This window comes from Pseudorca crassidens, chromosome 5 (assembly GCF_039906515.1).
Source record: "Pseudorca crassidens isolate mPseCra1 chromosome 5, mPseCra1.hap1, whole genome shotgun sequence".
Classification (NCBI taxonomy): Eukaryota; Metazoa; Chordata; class Mammalia; order Artiodactyla; family Delphinidae; genus Pseudorca; species Pseudorca crassidens.
The window spans coordinates 16,502,444-16,522,455 of record NC_090300.1 but is presented as its reverse complement, the minus strand read 5'-3'; the positions used below and the strand labels follow the sequence as shown (position 1 = coordinate 16,522,455).

Sequence of the window (20,012 nt, the reverse complement as noted above, 5' to 3'; positions counted from 1 at the left end):
ACGTTTGGTAGTGTATATATGTCCATGCCTCTCTCTCACTTTGTCACAGCTTACCCTTCCCCCTCCCCATATCCTCAAGTCCATTCTCTAGTAGGACTGTGTCTTTATTCCTGTCTTACCCCTAGGTTCTTCATGACATTTTTTTCCCCTAAATTCCATATATATGTGTTAGCATACAGTATTTGTCTTTCTCTTTCTGACTTACTTCACTCTGTATGACAGACTCTAGGTCTATCCACCTCACTACAAATAGCTCAATTTCATTTCTTTTTATGGCTGAGTAATATTCCATTGTATATATGTGCCACATCTTCTTTATCCATTCATCTGTCGATGGACACTTAGGTTGCTTCCATCTCTGGGCTATTGTAAATAGAGCTGCAATGAACATTTTGATACATGACTCTTTCTGAATTATGGCTTTCTCAGGGTATATGCCCAGTAGTGGGATTGCTGGGTCATATGGTAGATCTATTTGTAGATTTTTAAGGAACCTCCATACTGTTCTCCATAGTGGCTGTACCAATTCACATTCCCACCAGCAGTGCAAGAGTGTTCCCTTTTCTCCACACCCTCTCCAGCATTTATTGTTTCTATATTTTTTGATGATGGCATTCTGACTGGTGTGAGATGATATCTCATTGTAGTTTCGATTTGAATTTTTCTAATGATTAATGACGTTGAGCATTCTTTCATGTGTTTGTTGGCAGTCTGTATATCTTCTTTGGAGAAATGTCTATTTAGATCTTCTGCCCATTTTTGGATTGGGTTGTTTGGCTTTTTGTTATTGAGCTGCATGAGCTGCTTATAAATTTTGGAGATTAATCCTTTGTCAGTTGCTTCATTTGCAAATATTTTCTCCCATTCTGAGGGTTGTCTTTTGGTCTTGTTTATGGTTTCCTTTGCTGTGCAAAAGCTTTGAAGTTTCATTAGGTCCCATTTGTTTATTTTTGTTTTTATTTCCGTTTCTCTAGGAGGTGGGTCAGAAAGGATCTTGCTGTGATTTATGTCATAGAGTGTCCTGCCTATGTTTTCCTCTAAGATTTTGATAGTTTCTGATGAAAAATCTGAAAGTGAAATCAAGAAAACCCTCCCATTTACCATTGGAACAAAAAGAATAAAATATCTAGGAATAAACCTACCTAAGGAGACAAAAGACCTGTATGCAAAAAATTATTAAGACACTGATGAAAGAAATTAAAGATGATACAAATAGATGGAGAAATATACTATGTTCTTGGATTGGAAGAATTAACATTGTGAAAATGACTCTACTACCCAAAGCAATCTACAGATTCAATGCAATCCCTATCAAACTACCACTGGCATTTTTCACAGAACTAGAGCAAAAAATTTCACAATTTGTATGGAAACACAAAAGACCCCGAATAGCCAAAACAATCTTGAGAACGAAAAATGGAGCTGGAGGAATCAGGCTCCCTGACTTCAGACTATACTACAAAGCTACAGTAATCAAGATAGTGTGGTATTGGCACAAAAACAGAAAAATAGATCAATGGAACAGGATAGAAAGCCCAGAAATAAACCCACGCACTTATGGTCACCTTATCTTTGATAAAGGAGGCAGGAATGTACAGTGGAGAAAGGACAGCCTCTTCAATAAGTGGTGCTGGGAAAACTGGACAGGTACATGTAAAAGTATGAGATTAGATCACTCCCTAACACCATACACAAAAATAAGCTCAAAATGGATTAAAGACCTAAATGTAAGGCCAGAAACTATCCATTGTTTTCTTAAAATAATTCTGTGTGGAAGGGCTGTGTCCCTGCCGTCCTCTTTCACACTTGCACACCGGGGCATCTGGAGAGCTGCTTAGCTGGCTGCCCTGCCACACGTATGAGGCCTTGGAGAAGGATGGAGGGAGTGAGCAGCCGAGGCGATGCCCTTCTACAACCGTCACCCTCTGCGGTGAGAGTTAAATATACACACTAACAAACGTAGTAAGGTAGATAGCTAGTGGGAAGCAGCCGCATGGCACAGGGAGATTGGCTCGGTGCTTTGTGACAGCCTGGAGGGGTGGGATAGGGAGGGTGGGAGGGAGGGAGACGCAAGAGGGAAGACATATGGGAACATATGTTTATGTGTGACTGATTCGCTTTGTTATGGAGCAGAGACTAACACACCATTGTAAAGCAATTATGCCCCAATAAAGATGTTAAAAAAAAAAAAATGGCAGAGAGCAGCAGCCAAGGGCGTTGTAGCCTCCTGTTCTAAACGACATTTTAGCTTTGCAGCAGAAAATGTTTGACACCATACCCCCTCCTAGAAAAATCACAAGCAGTTTCTGTTCAGGGAGAAGGAATGAGTTTCCACCCGTTCCGCAGCAACATCAAAGCTCCCTTAGCCCTGTCCCTTAGTAAGGACTAACAGGAAAGTCTCTCTCTTACCTTGGGGTTTATTTGCTTTGCAAACCTTTCCTCTGCCCAGTAGAAGTTTCCCAATAATGGCTACATTTACATTTTTGTTTCCAGATTAATTAACCACTTGAGGAGTGTAAAACTGAAAGCAAAGTACTTTTGTCTGTTTTCTGGTCTGCTCCCCCACTGGGCTTGGGGCCCCCTGGGGACAGAAGGCCTTTCTTAGTCATCCTTGTACCCAGCATGGTCCTGGCACAAACCTGTCCCTACGTTATTTATTCATTCAGCAGATTTTTAATGAGTGCCTAGCGCATGCCAAGTTCTAAGAAGCAGCCATAAGCCTGTGACCTCACATAACTCATATTTTAGTGGGAAGATGACAGATATTAAACAAACAAATAAGGTAATTTCAGATTTTTGTCATTGCTGCAAAGGAAATAAAGCAGGGAAATGGAAGAGTGAGAGCAGGGCTGCCTAGAATAGGGTTTGAGCCCCCCAGCAAGGTGGCGGCAGAAAAGGTGCTTCTAGGGGGCCTGGTACAGGCCGCTTGGTAACCGCCAGGCCCTGTCATTTTGAACCAGCTCCCCCATCTTCTTGACTGACCCTCATGCAGAGGAGGCAAGGCCCGCTGTGAACATTTGTGGGGATACAGCAAGAGGACCAGTGGAGGCCCCCACGTCTAAATATTTACAAGTTATGAACCAAGATAACAAACTGTTAAATAAAATATGACCTACCTTCTTACCCTGACAAATTAACTTCATAGAGACCTGGAAGGCCAGCTTCAGTATTCTCAGACTCCTCCAAATTCTGCAATGAAATATGACAGAGCTAGGTGTGCCAGCCCCCTGACCCTCATCCCTAGATGTACATCCTGACCCTGCCCCCATCTCTCCCCAGCCTGGCTCCATCTCCCACTGTGAGGGGTCTCTGTACACACATATGACACCTCAGCCCCTACATCCAAGAGCCATTGATGTCTTCTGCAGATAGCCAGCCACCTCAGACGTCGGGGTGTGCAAACCGGCAGCACAGACCACCCCGGGAGGAGGGCCCTGTGGCAGAGGCTAGTGGATTCTGGAAATGAGCTTAGGTCATTTTGGTCTAAGAGAATTGCAGGGTTCCAGGTGACCAGGGCATGGTCTAGAAGAGGAGACACAGGCCCTGAGTATGCAGGTCTCCTTGGCCCCATGGGCTCCTTGCTCCATGGGGAGGGATGAGGTTGGAGGATGACCACAGCGGCGCCCTCGACAGCCAGGCCCAGGGCCTAGGGATGGTACTAGGAGGGAGGTTACCTTTGCCAATGTAATTAAGGAAGGCCTCTCTGGGGGGAAGGCGTAGGAACGACATTTGAATGGAGACTTGAAAGGTAGGATGAGTCATCCAGGCCAGTATCTGGGAGCAGGGCATTCCCAACTGAGGGAAAAAGAAGTGGCCAGGCAGGTGAAGCTCTGTACAGAAGAAGACTGGGGTCGCTGAAGCCTAACTCAGGAGAGAAGAGTGACAGGAGATGAGGGCAGATGATCAGGCAGGGGCAACGACCTTGGAGGCTGAGGTAAGGAGTCCTGCCTTGACCTGGGTGCACGGGAGCTTCTGAAGAGCTGACACAATCTGAGCCCTGTTATAACCAGATCACTCTGGTGCTGCGTGAAGTGGATGAAATCACAAGGAGCCACTGTCAAGGGCAAATCAACAGATTTGAGCACCACGCAAAATGCTTCAGTGCCTTTGATGTAAGGATCCTTGTGATTAATTCTTCCCCAAATTTTCGAACCAAGAAAACTCTCCTACTAAGCTGGCTGCTGTTGACTCAGAGGGTTTCTCTTCTTGTCTAGGCTGCCTGCAAGCTCAGAGCTGAGTTGGTGCTTATTTGCAGGGTAAACTGTTCATTTATCAATCTGGCATCCAGTCTCAATTTTATATCTCCTACCCGTATACATGTTTACACAAACTTTTCTCAGAACAGCAAAAATTATAAGTAAAAAAAAATAGTAGTTAGAAACATAGGGAGATTTGAGAAGATGGCGGAAGAGTAAGACACGGAGATCACCTTCCTTCACACAGATACGTCAGAAATACATCTACACGTGGAACAACTCCTACAGAACACCTACTGAACGCTGGCAGAAGACCTCAGACCTCCCAAAAGGCAAGGAACTCCCCAGGTACCTGGGTAGGGCAAAAGAAAAAAGAAAAAACAGAGACAAAGAGTAGGTACGGGACCTGCACGAGTGGGAGGGAGCCGTGAAGGAGGAAAGGTTTCCACACACTAGAAGCCCCTTCGCGGGCAGAGACTGCGAGTGGCGGAGGGGAAAGTTTTGGAGCGGCGGAGGAGAGCACAGCAACAGGGGTGCGGGGGGCAAAGTGGAGAAATTCCCGCACAGAGGATCGGTGCCGACCCGCACTCACCAGCCCGAGGGGCTTGTCTTCTCACCTGCCGGGCGGGGGCTGGGAGCTGAGGCTCGGCTTCGGTTGGGTCCCAGGGAGAGGACTGGGGTTGGCTGCATAAACACAGCCTGAGGCGGTTAGTGCGCCACGGCTAGCCGGGAGGGTGTCCGGGAAAAAGTCTGGAGCTGCCGAAGAGGCAAGGGACTTTTTCTTCCCTCTTTGTTTCCTGGTGCGCGAGGAGAGGGGATTAAGAGCGTCGCTTAAAGGAGCTCCAAAGACAGCCGCGAGCCGCGGCTATCAGCGCGGACCCCAGAGACGGGCCTGAGACGCTAAGGCTGCTGCTGCCGCTGCCACCAAGAAGCCTGTGTGCGAGCACAGGTCACTCTCCACATCTCCCCTCCCGGAGCCTGTGCAGCCCGCCACTGCCAGGGTCCCGTGATCCAGGGACAACTTCCCCGGGAGAACGCACGGAGCGCCTCAGGCTGGTGCAACGTCACACCGGCCTCTGCAGCCGCAGGCTCGTCTCGCATCTGGACCTCTCGCTGCCCCCGGTCTGAGTGAGCCAGAGCCCCCAAATCAGCTGCTCCTTTAACTCCGTCCTGTCTGAGCAAAGAACGCACGCCCTCAGGCAACCTACACGAAGAGGCAGGACCAAATGCAAAGCTGAACCCCGGGAGCTGTGCGAACAAAGAAGAGAAAGGGAAATTTCTCCCATCAGCCTCAGAAGCAGCGGATTAAAGCTCCACAATCAACTTGATGTACCTGCATCTGTGGAATACATGAATAGACAACGAATCATCCCAAATTGAGGAGGTGGACTTTGGGAGCAAGATATAGTATTTTTTCCCCTTTTCCTCTTTTTGTGAGTGTGTATGTGTATGCTTCTGTGGGAGATTTTGTCTGTATAGCTTTGCTTTCACCATTTGTCCTACAGTTCTGTCCGTCAGTGTTTTTTTCTTTTTCCAGTACGCGGGCCTCTCACTGTTGTGGCTTCTCCCGTTGCGGAGCACAGGCTCCGGACGCGCAGGCTCAGCGGCCATGGCTCATGGGCGTAACCGCTCTGCAGCATGTGGGAACTTCCCGAACCGGGCACGAACTAGTGTCCCCTACATCGGTGGGTGGACTCTCAACCACTGCTCCACAAAGAAGCCCTGTCTGTCTGTTTTTTTTTTTTCTTTTTCTTTTTTACTTTAAAAAACTTTTTTTCATAATAATTATTTTTTATTTTAATAACCTTATTTTATCTTACCTTATTTTATTTTATCCTCTTTCATTCTTTCTTTCTATTTTTTCTCCCTTTTATTCTGAGCCATGTGGAGGATAGGCTCTTGGTGCTCCAGCCAGGAGTCAGTGCTGTGCCTCTGAGGTGGGAGAGCCAACTTCAGGACACTGGTCCAAAAGAGACCTCCCAGCTCCACGTAATATCAAATGGTGAAAATCTCCCAGAGATCTCCATCTCAACACCAACACCCAGCTTCACTCAACGACCAGCAAGCTACAGTGCAGGACACCCTATGCCAAACAACTAGCAAGACAGGAACACAGCCCTATCCATTAGCAGAGAGGCTGCCTAAAATTATAATAAGGCCACAGACACCCCAAAACACACGACCAGACCTGGACCTGCCCAACAGAAAGACAAGATCCAGCCTCATCCACCAGAACACAGGCACTAGTCCCCTCCAACAGGAAGATTACACAACCCACTGATCCAACCTTAGCCACTGGGGACAGACACGAAAAACAACAGAAATTACAAACCTGCAGCCTACAAAAGGGAGATCTCAAACACAGTAAGTTAAGCAAAATGAGAAGACAGAGAAACACACAGCAGATGAAGGAGCAAGGCAAAAACCCACCACCTAACAAATGAGGGGGAAATAGGCAGTCTACCTAAAAAAGAATTCAGAATAATGATAGTAAAGATGATCCAAAATCTTGGAAATAGAATAGAGAAAATGCAAGAACCATTTAACAAGGACCTAGAGGAACTAAAGAGGAAATAAGCAATGATGAAAAACACAATAAATGAAATTAAAAATACTCTAGAAGGGATCAATAGAAGAATAACTGAGGCAGAAGAACGGATAAGTGACCTGGAAGATAAAATAGTGGAAATAACTACTGCAGAGCAGAATAAAGAAAAAAGAATGAAAAGAACTGAGGACAGTCTCAGAGACCTCTGGGACAACATTAAACACACCAACATTCGAATTATAGGGGTCCCAGAAGAAGAAGAGAAAAAGAAAGGGACTGAGAAAATATTTGAAAAGATTATAGTTGAAAACTTCTCTAATATGGGAAAGGAAATAGTTAACCAAGTCCAGGAAGCACAGAGAGTCCCATACAGGATAAATCTAATGAGAAACATGCTTGGACACATGCTAATCAAACTATCAAAAATTAAATACAAAGAAAACATATTAAAAGCAGCAAGGGAAAAACAACAAATAACACACAAGCGAATCCCCATAAGGTTAACAGCTGATCTTTCAGCAGCAACTCTGCAAGCCAGAAGGGAGTGGCAGGACATATTTAAAGTGATGAAGGAGAAAAACCTACAACCAAGATTACTGTACCCAGCAAGGATCTCATTCAGATTTGATGGAGAAATTAAAACCTTTACAGACAAGCAAAAGCTGAGAGAGTTTATCACCACCAAACCAGCTTTACAACAAATGCTAAAAGAACTTCTATAGGCAGGAAACACAAGAGAAGGAAAAGACCTACAATAAAAAACCCAAAACAATTACGATAATGGTAAGGGGAACATACATATCGATAATTACCTTAAATGTAAATGGATTAAATGCTCCCATTAAAAGACAAAGACTGGCTGAATGGATACAAAAATAAGACCCGTATACATGCTGTCTACAAGAGACCCACTTCAGAAACAGGGACACATACAGATTGAAAGTGAGGGGATGGAAAAAGATATTCCAGGGAAATGGAAATCAGAAGAAAGCTGGAGTAGCAATTCTCATATCAGACAAAACAGACTTTAAAATAAAGACTATTACAAGACAAAAAAAAGGACACTACATAATGATCAAGGGATCAATCCAAGAAGAAGATATAACAATTGTAAATATTTATACACCCAACATAGGAGCACCTCAATACATAAGGCAAATACTAACAGCCATAAAAAGGGAAATCAACAGTAACACATTCATAGTAGGGGACTTTAACACCCCACTTTCACCAATGGACAGATCATCCAAAATGAAAATAAATAAGGAAACACAAGCTTTAAATGATACATTAAACAAGATGGACTTAATTGATATTTATAGGACATTCCATCCGAAAAAACAGAATACACATTTTTCTCAAGTACTCATGGAACATTCTCCAGGATAGATCATATCTTGGGTTACAAATCTAGCCTTGGTAAATTTAGGAAAATTGAAATCGTATCAAGTATCTTTTCCGACCACAACGCTATGAGACTAGATATCAATTACAGGAAAAGATTTGTAAAAGATACAAACACATGGAGGCTAAACAATACACTACTTAACAACAAAGTGATCACTGAAGAAATCAAAGAGGAAATCAAAAAATACCTAGAAACAAATGAAAATGGAGACACAATGACCCAAATCTATGGGATGCAGCAAAAGCAGTTCTAAGAGGGAAGTTTATAGCAGTACAATCCTACCTTAAGAAACAGGAAACATCACTTATAAACAACCTAACCTTGCACCTAAAGCAATTAGAGAAAGAAGAACAAAAAAAAAAAAACACCCCAAAGTTAGCAGAAGGAAAGAAATCATAAAGATCAGATCAGAAATAAATGAAGAAGAAATGAAGGAAACAATAGCAAAGATCAATAAAACTAAAAGCTGGTTCTTTGAGAAGGTAAACAAAATTGATAAACCATTAGCCAGACGCATCAAGAAAAAAAGGGAGAAGACTCAAATCAATAGAATTAGAAAAGAAAAAGGAGACCAACTGACACTGCAGAAATAGAAAACATCATGAGAGATTACTACAAGCAGCTCTATGCCAATAAAATGGACAACCTGGAAGAAATGGACAAATTCTTAGAAATGCACAACCTGCCAAGACTGAATCAGGAAGAAATAGAAAATATGAAGAGACCAATCACAAGCACTGAAATTGACACTGTGGTTAAAAATCTTCCAACAAACAAAAGCCCAGGACCAGATGGCTTCACAGGCGAATTCTATCAAACATTTAGAGAAGAGCTAACACCTATCCTTCTCAAACTCTTCCAAAATATAGCAGAGGGAGGAACACTCCCAAACTCATTCTATGAGGCCACCATCACCCTGACACCAAAACCAGACAAAGATGTCACAAAGAAAGAAAACTACAGGCCAATATCACTGATGAACATAGATGCAAAGATCCTCAACAAAATACTAGCAAACAGAATCCAACAGCACATTAAAAGGATCATACACCATGATCAAGTGGGGATTATTCCAGGAATGCAAGGATTCTGCAATATACGCAAATCAATCAATGTGATACACCATACTAACAAATTGAAGGAGAAAAGCCATATGATCATCCCAATAGATTCAGAGAAAGCTTTTGACAAAATTCAACACCCATTTATGATAAAAACCCTCCAGAAAGTAGGCATAGAGGGAACTTTCCTCAACATAATAAAGGCCATATATGACAAACCCACAGCCAACATCATCCTCGATGGTGAAAAACTGAAACCATTTCCACTAAGATCAGGAACAAGACAAGGTTGCCCACTCTCACCACTCTTATTCAACATAGTTTTGGAAATTTTAGCCACAGCAATCAGAGAAGAAAAGGAAATAAAAGGAATCCAAGTTGGAAAAGAAGAAGTAAAGCTGTCACTGTTTGCAGATGACATGATACTATACATAGAGCATCCTAAAGATGCTACCAGAAAACTACTAGAGCTAATCAATGAATTTGATAAAGTAGCAGGATACAAAATTAATGCACAGAAATCTCTAGCATTTGTATACACTTATGATGAAAAATCTGAAAGTGAAATTAAGAAAACACTCCCATTTACCATTGCAACAAAATATCTAGGAATAAACCTACCCAAGGAGACAAAACACCTGTATGCAGAAAATTATAAGACACTGATGAAAGAAATTAAAGTTGATACAAATAGATGGAGAGATACACCATGTTCTTGGATTGGAAGAATCAACATTGTGAAAATGACTCTACTACACAAACCAATCTACAGAGTCAATGCAATCCCTATCAAGCTACCACTGGCATTTTTCACAGAATTAGAACAAAAAATTTCACAATTTGTAAGGAAACACAAAAGACCCCGAATAGCCAAAGCAATCTTGAGAATGAAAAATGGAGCTGGAGGAATCAGTGTCCCTGAATTCAGACTATACTACAAAGCTACAGTAATTTAGACAGTATGGTACTGGCACAAAAACAGAAAGAGAGATCAATGGAACAGGATAGAAAGCCCAGAGATAAACCCATGCACATATAGTCACCTTATCTTTGATAAAGGAGGCAAGAATATTCAGTGGAGAAAAGACAGCCTCTTCAATAAATGGTGCTGGAAAAACTGGACAGGTACATGTAAGAGTATGAAATTAGAACACTCCCTAACACCATACACAAAAATAAACTAAAAATTGATTAAAGACCTAATGTAAGGCCAGTCACTATCAAACTCTTAGAGGATAACATAGGCAGAACACTCTATGACATAAATCACAGCAAGATCCTTTTTGACCCACCTCCTAAAGAAATGGAAATAAAAACAAAAATAAGCAAATGGGACCTATGAAACTTCAAAGCTTTTGCACAGCAAAGGAAACCATAAACAAGACGAAAAGACAACCCTCAGAATGGGAGAAAATATTTGTAAATGAAGCAACTGACAAAGGATTAATCTCCAAAATTTACAAGCAGCTCATGCAGCTGAATAACAGAAAACAAACAACCCAATCCAAAAATGGGCAGAAGACCTAAATAGACATTTCTCCAAAGAAGATGTACAGGTTGAAAGAATGCTCAACATCATTAATCACTAGAGAAATGCAAATTAAAACTACAGTGAGATATCATCTCACACAAGTCAGAATGGCCATCATCAAACAATCTAGAAACAATAAATGCTGGAGAGGGTGTGGAGAAAAGTGAACCCTCTTGCACTGTTGGTGGGAATGTAAATTGATACAGCCACTATGGAGAACAGTATGGAGGTTCCTTAAAAAACTAAAATTAGAACTACCATAGGACACAGCAATCCCACTAGTTGGCATATACCCTGAGAAAACCATAATTTAAAAAGAGTCATGTACCAAAATGTTCATTGCAGCTCTATTTACAATAACCAGGACATGGAAGCAACCTAAGTGTCCATCAACAGATGAATGGATAAAGAAAATGTGGCACATATATACAATGGAATATTACTCAGCCATCAAATGAAACAAAATTGAGTTATTTGTAGTGAGGTGGATGGACCTAGAGTCTGTCATACAGAGTGAAGTAAGCCAGAAAGAGAAAAATAATTACCGTATGCTAACACATATATATGGAATATAAGAAAAAAAAAAGGGCCATGAAGCACCTAGGTGTAAGACGAGAATAAAGACACAGACCTACTAGAGAATGGACTTGAGGTTATGGGGAGGGCAAGGGTAAGCTGTGACAAAGTGAGAGAGTGGCATGGACATATATACACTACCAAACATAAATTAGATAGCTAGTGGGAAGCAGCCCCATAGCACAGGGAGATCAGCTAGGTGGTTTATGACCACCTAGAGTGGTGGGATAGGGAGGGTGGGTGGGAGGGAGACACAAGAAGGAAGAGATATGGGAACATATGTGTATGTATAACTGATTCAGTTTGTTATAAAGCAGAAACTAACACACCATTGTAAAGCAATTATACTCCAATAAAGATGTTAAAAAAGAAACATAAGAAGTTGCAACTCAGAACACTGATACCTGACCAGTAGTTCTTTTGACAGTGTGTACACTGGAAGTTGTTTGTTTGTTTTGTTTTGATTGTTTGGTATATTGTAATTGAGGGACTGGTAGCATGGAGCTTTTAAATGCACATTACCCTTTGCTACTAAAAAATTATAACGACTTGTTGAGACTCAGTTTCTAATCTTTACAAACAAATGAATGCCATGGCTTTTCATAACTCTCCCAAATTTATTACAAGGATGTCATAAAATATTTTAAGATATAAAAAAAAGTGTAAAGTATAATACAATGAACAGTCACATATCTATCTCCCAGTTTAAGGATTCAAGCATTAGCAAATGCAGCTGAAGCTCTGAATTCTCTCCCTAATTATAACCCCTTCCCAATCCCCACTATTCTGAATCTGGTGTTTTATCATCACCAAGCATTTAAAAAATACTTTTATTATATATGTAAATATGTAACCCTCAAAACAAGTAGCACTCTTCAGTGTGTTTTTACACTTCAAGTGGTATAATACTTGTTTTTATTCTTGCCTTTTTTGCTCAAAGTTGTTGATATTTATCCCCTTTGATGCTGGAGCTCACTGATTATCTGTGTCCCATTCCATCACTATTCTGCATTTGTTCTCCTGATGAAGTACCTTTCACGTTGTTTCTACCCCTCCCCCACCTCACTATCATTTTTACTAACAAAGCTGCTGGGAACATTCTTTTTTTTTTTTTTTTAACATCTTTATTGGAGTATAATTGCTTTACAATGGTTGTTAGTTTCTGCTTTACAAAAAGCGAATCAACTATACATATACATATATCCCCATATCTCCTCCCTCTTGTATCTCCCACCCACCTTCCCTATCCCACCCCTCTAGGTGGTCACAAAGCACCGAAGTGATCTCTGTGCTGTGCAGCTGCTTCCCACTAGCTATCTATTTTACATTTGCTGGGAACATTCTTGCATACCCTCCTTGGATTCATTATACCATTATATAACTACAAAATATACACATGCATGGAAAACTAAGCCTTTCAGACACTGTTCCTACATAAAGTCATTATTTTCAGAGTGATTTACCATCACTCATATTTGATCCTTTATAATGGCTCCAAGGTGGATATTTTATAAAAAGATGCAATCCACAGAGGGATAGAATGATTTAAAAATCAGAATTATGGAACTTTTGAAAAGCCCTGCAAAGTACCAAGGAGTCATCTAATCGAACACCTTCATTTTATAGACGAGGAAAGTGATTCCAGGATGGGGAAGGGACCTCCCCAGTGGTGAGCACTGGGCTTCAGAGTGAATCCTATACTGGTCTCCACCATGATGGACATATGTATGAAATAAATATAATATAAATAAATCCTTTGCTTTTTCTTCTGTTCACTAAGACCCACTAAACAATGCACCATGAGACGTGGACCACTCATAAGTCCTTCCTTGCTGAATTATGACTGTGCTTCCCTTGGTCAATTCAAACCACATTCTTAATTTTTCAAAAGTCAATTCCACCCTAGCTTTGCTGGAGTCAAAGCAAACATCAGAAGATAAAATAGATTTTCTAATCAAACACAAGAATAATTGGATTTGCAAAGGGAAATAAAATCATAAAGGAAAAGAAATTAGAACATAAATATGTTTGGAAGAATTTCTCAGAACAAGAGTGAGTTATTACATTTGGGAAACTATGGGTTTCCTTGGAGAAGAATGAATTTTAAAAGCTGCCTGTCATTTGATGAGATTCCGTAAGAATTCCCTCTTTGACTAAACTTTAGTCAGGCTCCTCTGAGTCCATCCTCTCCTCAACAGGCCTCATCCTTGGTTGCAGTCTCTGTCCCACTGGGCCCAGCTCAGCAAGTATTCCCATGCCCTTCATACCTAACCAATTCCCCTTAGTAATCTTCCACCCACTGACCCCTCCCTGCCCACTGGCTACACATCCCCAGCTGACCCTGTTGTATTCAGCGTGGAGGTCAATCTCTCTCCCCTATTGCAGTAGTCTTGAGTAAACTCTTCCTTCCCTGCTTGATTTCTGTCTGCTGCAATTTTTCTTGGACAGATTCATGTCTAAATGCCAGAATGTCACTGGGTCCCAGAATACAAACTGCCCATGATTAGGAGGACCGTGTCTTGGTTAACCTGAAAAGATTTTAATTTCTCTGTCAAATCTGAATGAGATCCTTGCTGGGTACAGTAATCTTGGTTGTAGCTTTTTCCCTTTCATCACTTTAAATATGTCCTGCCACTCCCTTCTGGCTTGCAGAGTTGCTGCTGAAACATCAGCTCTTAACCTTATGGGGATTGCCTTGTATGTTATTTGTTGCTTTCCCTTGCTGCTTTTAATACTTTTTCTTTGTATTTAATTTTTGATAGTTTGATTAATATGTGTCTTGGCATGTTGCTCCTTGGATTTATCCTGTATGGGACTCTCTGTGCTTCCTGGACTTGATTAACTATTTCCTTTCCCATGTTAGGGAAGTTTTCAACTATAATTTCTTCAAACATTTTCTCTGACCCTTTCTTTTTCTCTTCTTCTTCTGGGACCCCTATAATTTGAATGTTGGTGTGTTTAATGTTGTCCCAGCGGTCTCCGAGACTGTCCTCGATTGTTTTCATTCTTTTTTCTTTATTCTGTTCTGCAGTAGTTATTTCCACTATTTTATCTTCCAGGTCACTTATCCATTCTTCTGCCTCAGCTATTCTGCTGTTGATCCCTTCTAGAGAATTTTTAATTTCATGTATTGTGCTGTTCATCATTGTTTGTTTGCTCTTTAGTTCTTCTAGGTCCTTGTTAAATGTTTCTTGTCTTTTCTCCATTCTGTTTCCAAGATTTTGGATCATCTTTACTATCATTACTCTGAATTCTTTTTCAAGTAGACTGCCTATTTCCTCTTCAATTGTTTGGTCTGGTGGGTTTTTACCTTTCTCCTTCATCTGCTGTATATTTCTCTGTCTTCTCATTTTGCTTACTTTACTGTGTTTGGGGTCTCCTTCTTGCAGGCTGCAGGTTTGTAGTTCCCGTTGTTTTTGGTGTCTGCCCCCAGTGGATAAGGTTGGTTCAGTGGCTTGTGTAGGCTTCCTGGTGGAAGGGACTGGTGCCTGTGTTCTGGTGGGTGGGGCATGATCTTGTCTTTCTGGTGGGCAGGGCTGCGTCCAGTGGTGTGTTTTGGGGTGTCTGTGAACTTAGTATGATTTTAGGCAGCATCTCTGCTAATGTGTGGGGTTGTGTTCCTGTCTTGCTAGTTGTTTGGCATAGGGTGTCCAGCACTGTAGATTACTGGTTGTTGAGTGGAGCTCGGTGTTAGTGTTGAGACGGAGATCTCTGGGAGAGCTCTCACCAATTGACATTACGTGGGGCCAGGAGGTCTCTGGTGGATGAATGTCCTGAACTCGGCTCTCCCACCTCAGAGGCTCAGGCCTGACACCCGGCCAGAGCACCAAGACCCTGTCAGCCACACGGCAGATGAGTGGTTCATTACCAAGGATATTAAAACACAGGAACCAACAGCCAGATGAAGAGATTCATAGGGTGAGATCGAGAACAAAGAAACTTCAGTCCTCTTGGAGTTTGGAGCCCAGCATGGTGGCACATGGAGGCATTCTGCTTCACCAACCTGGAAGTTCTCTGAAACCCCTCCCTTTGGATTTTAATGGTGGCTTCACTACACAGCATGGTTGATTAAATCCCTAGGCACTGGTGATTAATTCAACCTCCAGAACCTCTTGGTTAACCTGAGATGGTCTCAGTGCCTGCCTGACACAGAAGCACTATCACCAATGGTGCCCGTTCCATTGTCAAAAGGGTCCTGGTTTAGACAATAAATTTTATGGCCACCCACATGTGATGTGAAATTTACTGGCTAAACTGTCACTGAGGACCTTAATGACAAGAGAACCTGTTGGACTTAAAAACGGTGTTACAGCAACTACAAAGGACACAAGAGAGCCGACTCTTTAAATGAGGACATTCCTTTAGTCCTGACTCCCTAGGCATGGTTACATTTGATTTTATGTCCCAAATTAAAATGTTTCTCCATAAATAAAAAATGATTTTCCTCACTTCGTATTTCGAACATGTTCACCCATTGCCTTTATTATACCTCTCCCTTGATGACTGCAGATGGGTTTATCACAGTACAGTTTACGAGACATGCATTCCAGAGTAAGAGGGTGGGAGGGAGGAGATAGAGCCTGGGAAAGCCCATGAGGCACAGGCCTTAGGAAAAACAGTGGAGTTAAGGGAAGCACTACCTCATTCTCCACTGAGTATCATTAAAGGACTGAAATGAATTTGCAAAACAATAACTGAAGCTGACACCTGCTCTTGACAGGTGGGAGCAGATCAAGATTGAGCTGTGCTTTTACTGCTGTGGAAAGAGGGCCAGGCAGGAAGTAATCCCCTACCACCGCCCACATGGAAACGCTGCGTTTCTTGTCTTCTTTCCTAACACCAAAGGAGGAGACCCTTCATTAAGGTGAGGTTTGTGAGAAATTTTGAGCAATGTTTTTTTTTAGTTACTTCCACTTATTTGAAAATATCTGCAAGAGACCCTTATCCCGCAGAGCTCTCCCACGTCTGATGGGATGGGCTGAGAGCTGCAAACCCTGTAGGCAAGATCTCAGGCTCTGGCTTTAGGGTACAGATGGGCTGGGGGATGGAGGGGAAAGGGTTGGATTAGGGTAATCTCCAAATTTCCTCCTACCAGGAAAGTCTAAGATTCTCCCCTCCGCTAGGTTTGTTCGCCCCATTTTACAGGCAGGAAGATTTAAGTGGGGAGAGAGCAAGGTCACTTGACTTCAGTGTTCAGTATGTGACCTGCAGGACAAGATCGCCAGTTTAGAAAGAGGAACAAAGGCCGTCAGAAGGGTGTTTTACCCGTGCTACTCAAAGTACGATCCTGCCCACAGCATCACCCCTCACAGGAACTGGTTGGAAATGCAGGCTCTCAGGCCCCACCCAGACCCGCTGGATCAGAATCTCCGTTTAACAAGACTCCAAGTGATTCGTATGCACTTTAGAGTCTGAGAAACACTGGCTGGAGCTGTGGATTACACTTTGAATAGCAGGACTCCAAAAAGCATTTCAAGCTATGAAATAGCTTTTGAAGAAAATGCTGATGCTTTTATGGGATCAGGCCAGCTTTCCAAGCTCCAAGGCATCACTTCCCATACCAGCACCCTCTACAGAATTATTAAACTTAAATTTTTACAATATGAATTTAAATCTGATAAGAGCAATAGAAAAGGGGCCTTCATGAATTTTGGGCTGAAGCATGTGCTCTCTCTCTCTCTCTCTCTCTCTCACTCTCTCTTCTCTTTCCTTCTCCCTAAATCTCTGATGCACAGCTTCGCATTAGTAATAATCTTGGATTCATAGCACACTCTCAGCATTGTGTTTGTCTTAAGAGGAGGACGCCAGCCTTGTTTGGGTTGGAGATTATGAATTATAGTTTGTTTGGCAGTTTGCTGGGTTTGCTTGCCCATGTTTGCCCCTGACTCCTAATTCTGCATCAGCTAGAAGTCTCTCTGCTTAAATAAGCAGGAAACCTCTTTCCCTTCAATTTAGGAAATACTGTATTCTAATTTTATCTTACTGATCATCTGACTAAGGAGTGAAAAACAAGCATAAACCTGTGTTAATAATTTTCCCACCTTTTCTTTGTATCTGGGGCAGATACTGCAGAAATCATTTGGTGTGAAATGAAGTTTCAATTAGTTCTAATATATGGGTAGTCTTGGGAAGAAACAGGAAGAATTAAATTGCAGGTTTTAGTTGAACTACATGAAACTGCTACTTTTACAAGTTAAAAAAGTCAATATTGGCAATTTCATTTAGTCAACCTAGTTAGAATGTTTCAGTTAAGAATTTCTTGACCTAAGAAATATTAAGAGGGTTGACAGTGCTATTTGTGGAGGCTGGGTTGTCTCTTTTATTTGGAGATACTTTTTGGAAGTTGGGGCAAATGCTTTGAACACTAGACAACCATCTTTCTATTCTAAGCAGGCAGGGACACGTGGGCTGTGGGAAGGTCAAGTTTGGTTATAGATTCAGGATGAATGTATGTGTCCTAGAAGGAGGCTTATAATCCTCTGCATCTGTGAAATATATAAATGATGACACAGAAATATAGATAGTTGACACACAAACTAAGGTAATTTTATTTTCTACTTCCTTTTTATGTCAGGTGTAGTTAATACTTGAACTCTGACAGGAGTATGAAAAGAAAACTCCCCCCTCTCTACGTTAGCATCAGTCTTTAGCTGGAACGTGAGAGAAGAAGCATCAAAGTGAAGTGTAAGAATCTCATCCCTTTCTGGGTTAATTGTCACAGTTACACTATAGGCCTGCTGTGTTCCATGGCACACTGGGTATAATTCTATGATTGGCCAAATTGCATCACATTCTAATTATGTGTGCTGTCCTGGGATCACACTTTGAGTTGAAGGTGGAGACCATGTCTTATTCGTGATGATGTGCCCAGTGGCTTCAAGGCAGCTTGGCACACAGTAGGCATCAATAACTGTTTTATGCCAAATTTTAAAATTTGTGGAACAAATGATGACTTTTAATAACTAATCACATTAACAAAAATTGAAAATATTACATTAAAAATCTTTGTGGATTACAGAAACCAAGTTGGCATTAAATATCAAGGGTCACATCCTATGAACAAATAATTATAATAAAATCACATACCCTATGAACGAGTAATTACAAGACATTTATCTTAGGAGAGAGTCTGAAATTCAAAAACAACATTAGGTAAAAAAAAATGTTTGTCAACGTTATATATGAGTTGGAAAAACTGAAAACAACTTAAAAACCCAAGAGTAGGATATAATATTATAGATAAATAAATGATATTTTGGGGAATATTTAATAACATTGGAAAATGCTCAAGTAAGGAGGGGGAGAAAAAACATGACACTAATGTCCTGCTTTTTTTTTTTAAACTTAGCATCACATCACAAAGATGTCCCAAGTATTCAAAATTCTGCCAAAGTAGTGTTTGTAATGGCTGTAGAATTCTATTGGATACAAATACAGTAAGTTAGTAACTATGTTTTATAAACATACACATGTACACACACTAAAAATAACATGCATGGGGTAATATGCATATTGTCTGGCACCTTCTTTTTCTCAGGTAACAACATAATCTAGACAGCTTACCACAGAAGCACACACAAACCTTCCTCAGTTCATTTTCGTGCCGGGATACTATTCCATTGCAGAGACATGCATTGATTTTTCAAAACAACTTGTATTGATACTTTCAGCTATTTATAGCTTTTTTCTATTAAACAATCCTGTGATAGATACTTTAGACAAACATTTCTGTGCATCTATGCAAGTACATTTGTGGGATAAATTCTGAAATTGCTGGATCAAAGAGAATGTTCACTTTAAGAACTTGAATAAACTTTGGAAAAGTGTCCTCCAAATTGTTGCCCCAATGAACACTGTATGAAGGCACTGCTTCATTTTAAAATGGAAATAGGGGATGGGATATATTTGCATGAGTGTATTTGAAACAGAGCTCATGAGCTCCTGCAACACATGGAGCCATGAAAACTGGGTCTCCCTCCCTCCTTCCCTAAGCGCTTCTCACTCTGTCTTCCTTCCCTCCTTCCTGCCTTTTTTCTTTTCTTCCATCCTTCCTTCTCCTTCCCTTCCTTCCCTCCACGTTCCTCCCTTCCCTCCCTCCCTTCCTTTCTTCCTTCCCACCTTGTTATTTGATCTAATGGGAGGAGAGACGGGGAACATTAGAGTGAAGGCCAGTGAAGAATTCGTGTGGCAGTTAGAGAATTAGAAGAGAACAGGAAATGGGCTTAGCTGGAGGTAGGGTGCTCCCTCTGGGAGGACATAGGCTGAAACTGGACCCACACAGAGGAGGGCAGCATGGCCCCTGCCTAAGGATGACGTGCAATTCTGTGACGTGTTCCATATTTTACGGTAACTGTGAGGTGAGCATGCGCTCACTAACCTTATTGTGGTAAGTGTATCAAATCATGATGTACATGTATCAAATCATCACCTTGTACATGGTAAAAGATAAACTAAGGCATATTGAACAATTTAAGAGTTTATTGAGCAAAAATAGATTTGAATGGAGTGGCGTTAAATCAGAAGTGGTGAGGAGCCTCCACTGACAGGAGCTCAGGAAGATCCTTTACAGAGAAAAGGCGGAAGCACAGTGAGGAAATCATTGACTGGCTGCAGCTTCAAGCCTGATTGGCAGTTTGTGCTCGGTTGTCCCTAGGTTTCAATTCCGTAACCTCGAGGCATTTATAGGATTAGA

General features: G+C 41.6%; 1 non-coding gene across 1 annotated transcript; it reads left to right on the top strand.

Annotated features, from left to right (window-relative positions):
• The first annotated feature begins 19,557 nt into the window (after positions 1 to 19,557).
• Positions 19,558 to 19,664, top strand: LOC137225681 (U6 spliceosomal RNA). Its single transcript, XR_010943982.1, has one exon. It is a non-coding gene; the product is annotated as a U6 spliceosomal RNA (small nuclear RNA).
• Positions 19,665 to 20,012: the final 348 nt, after the last annotated feature.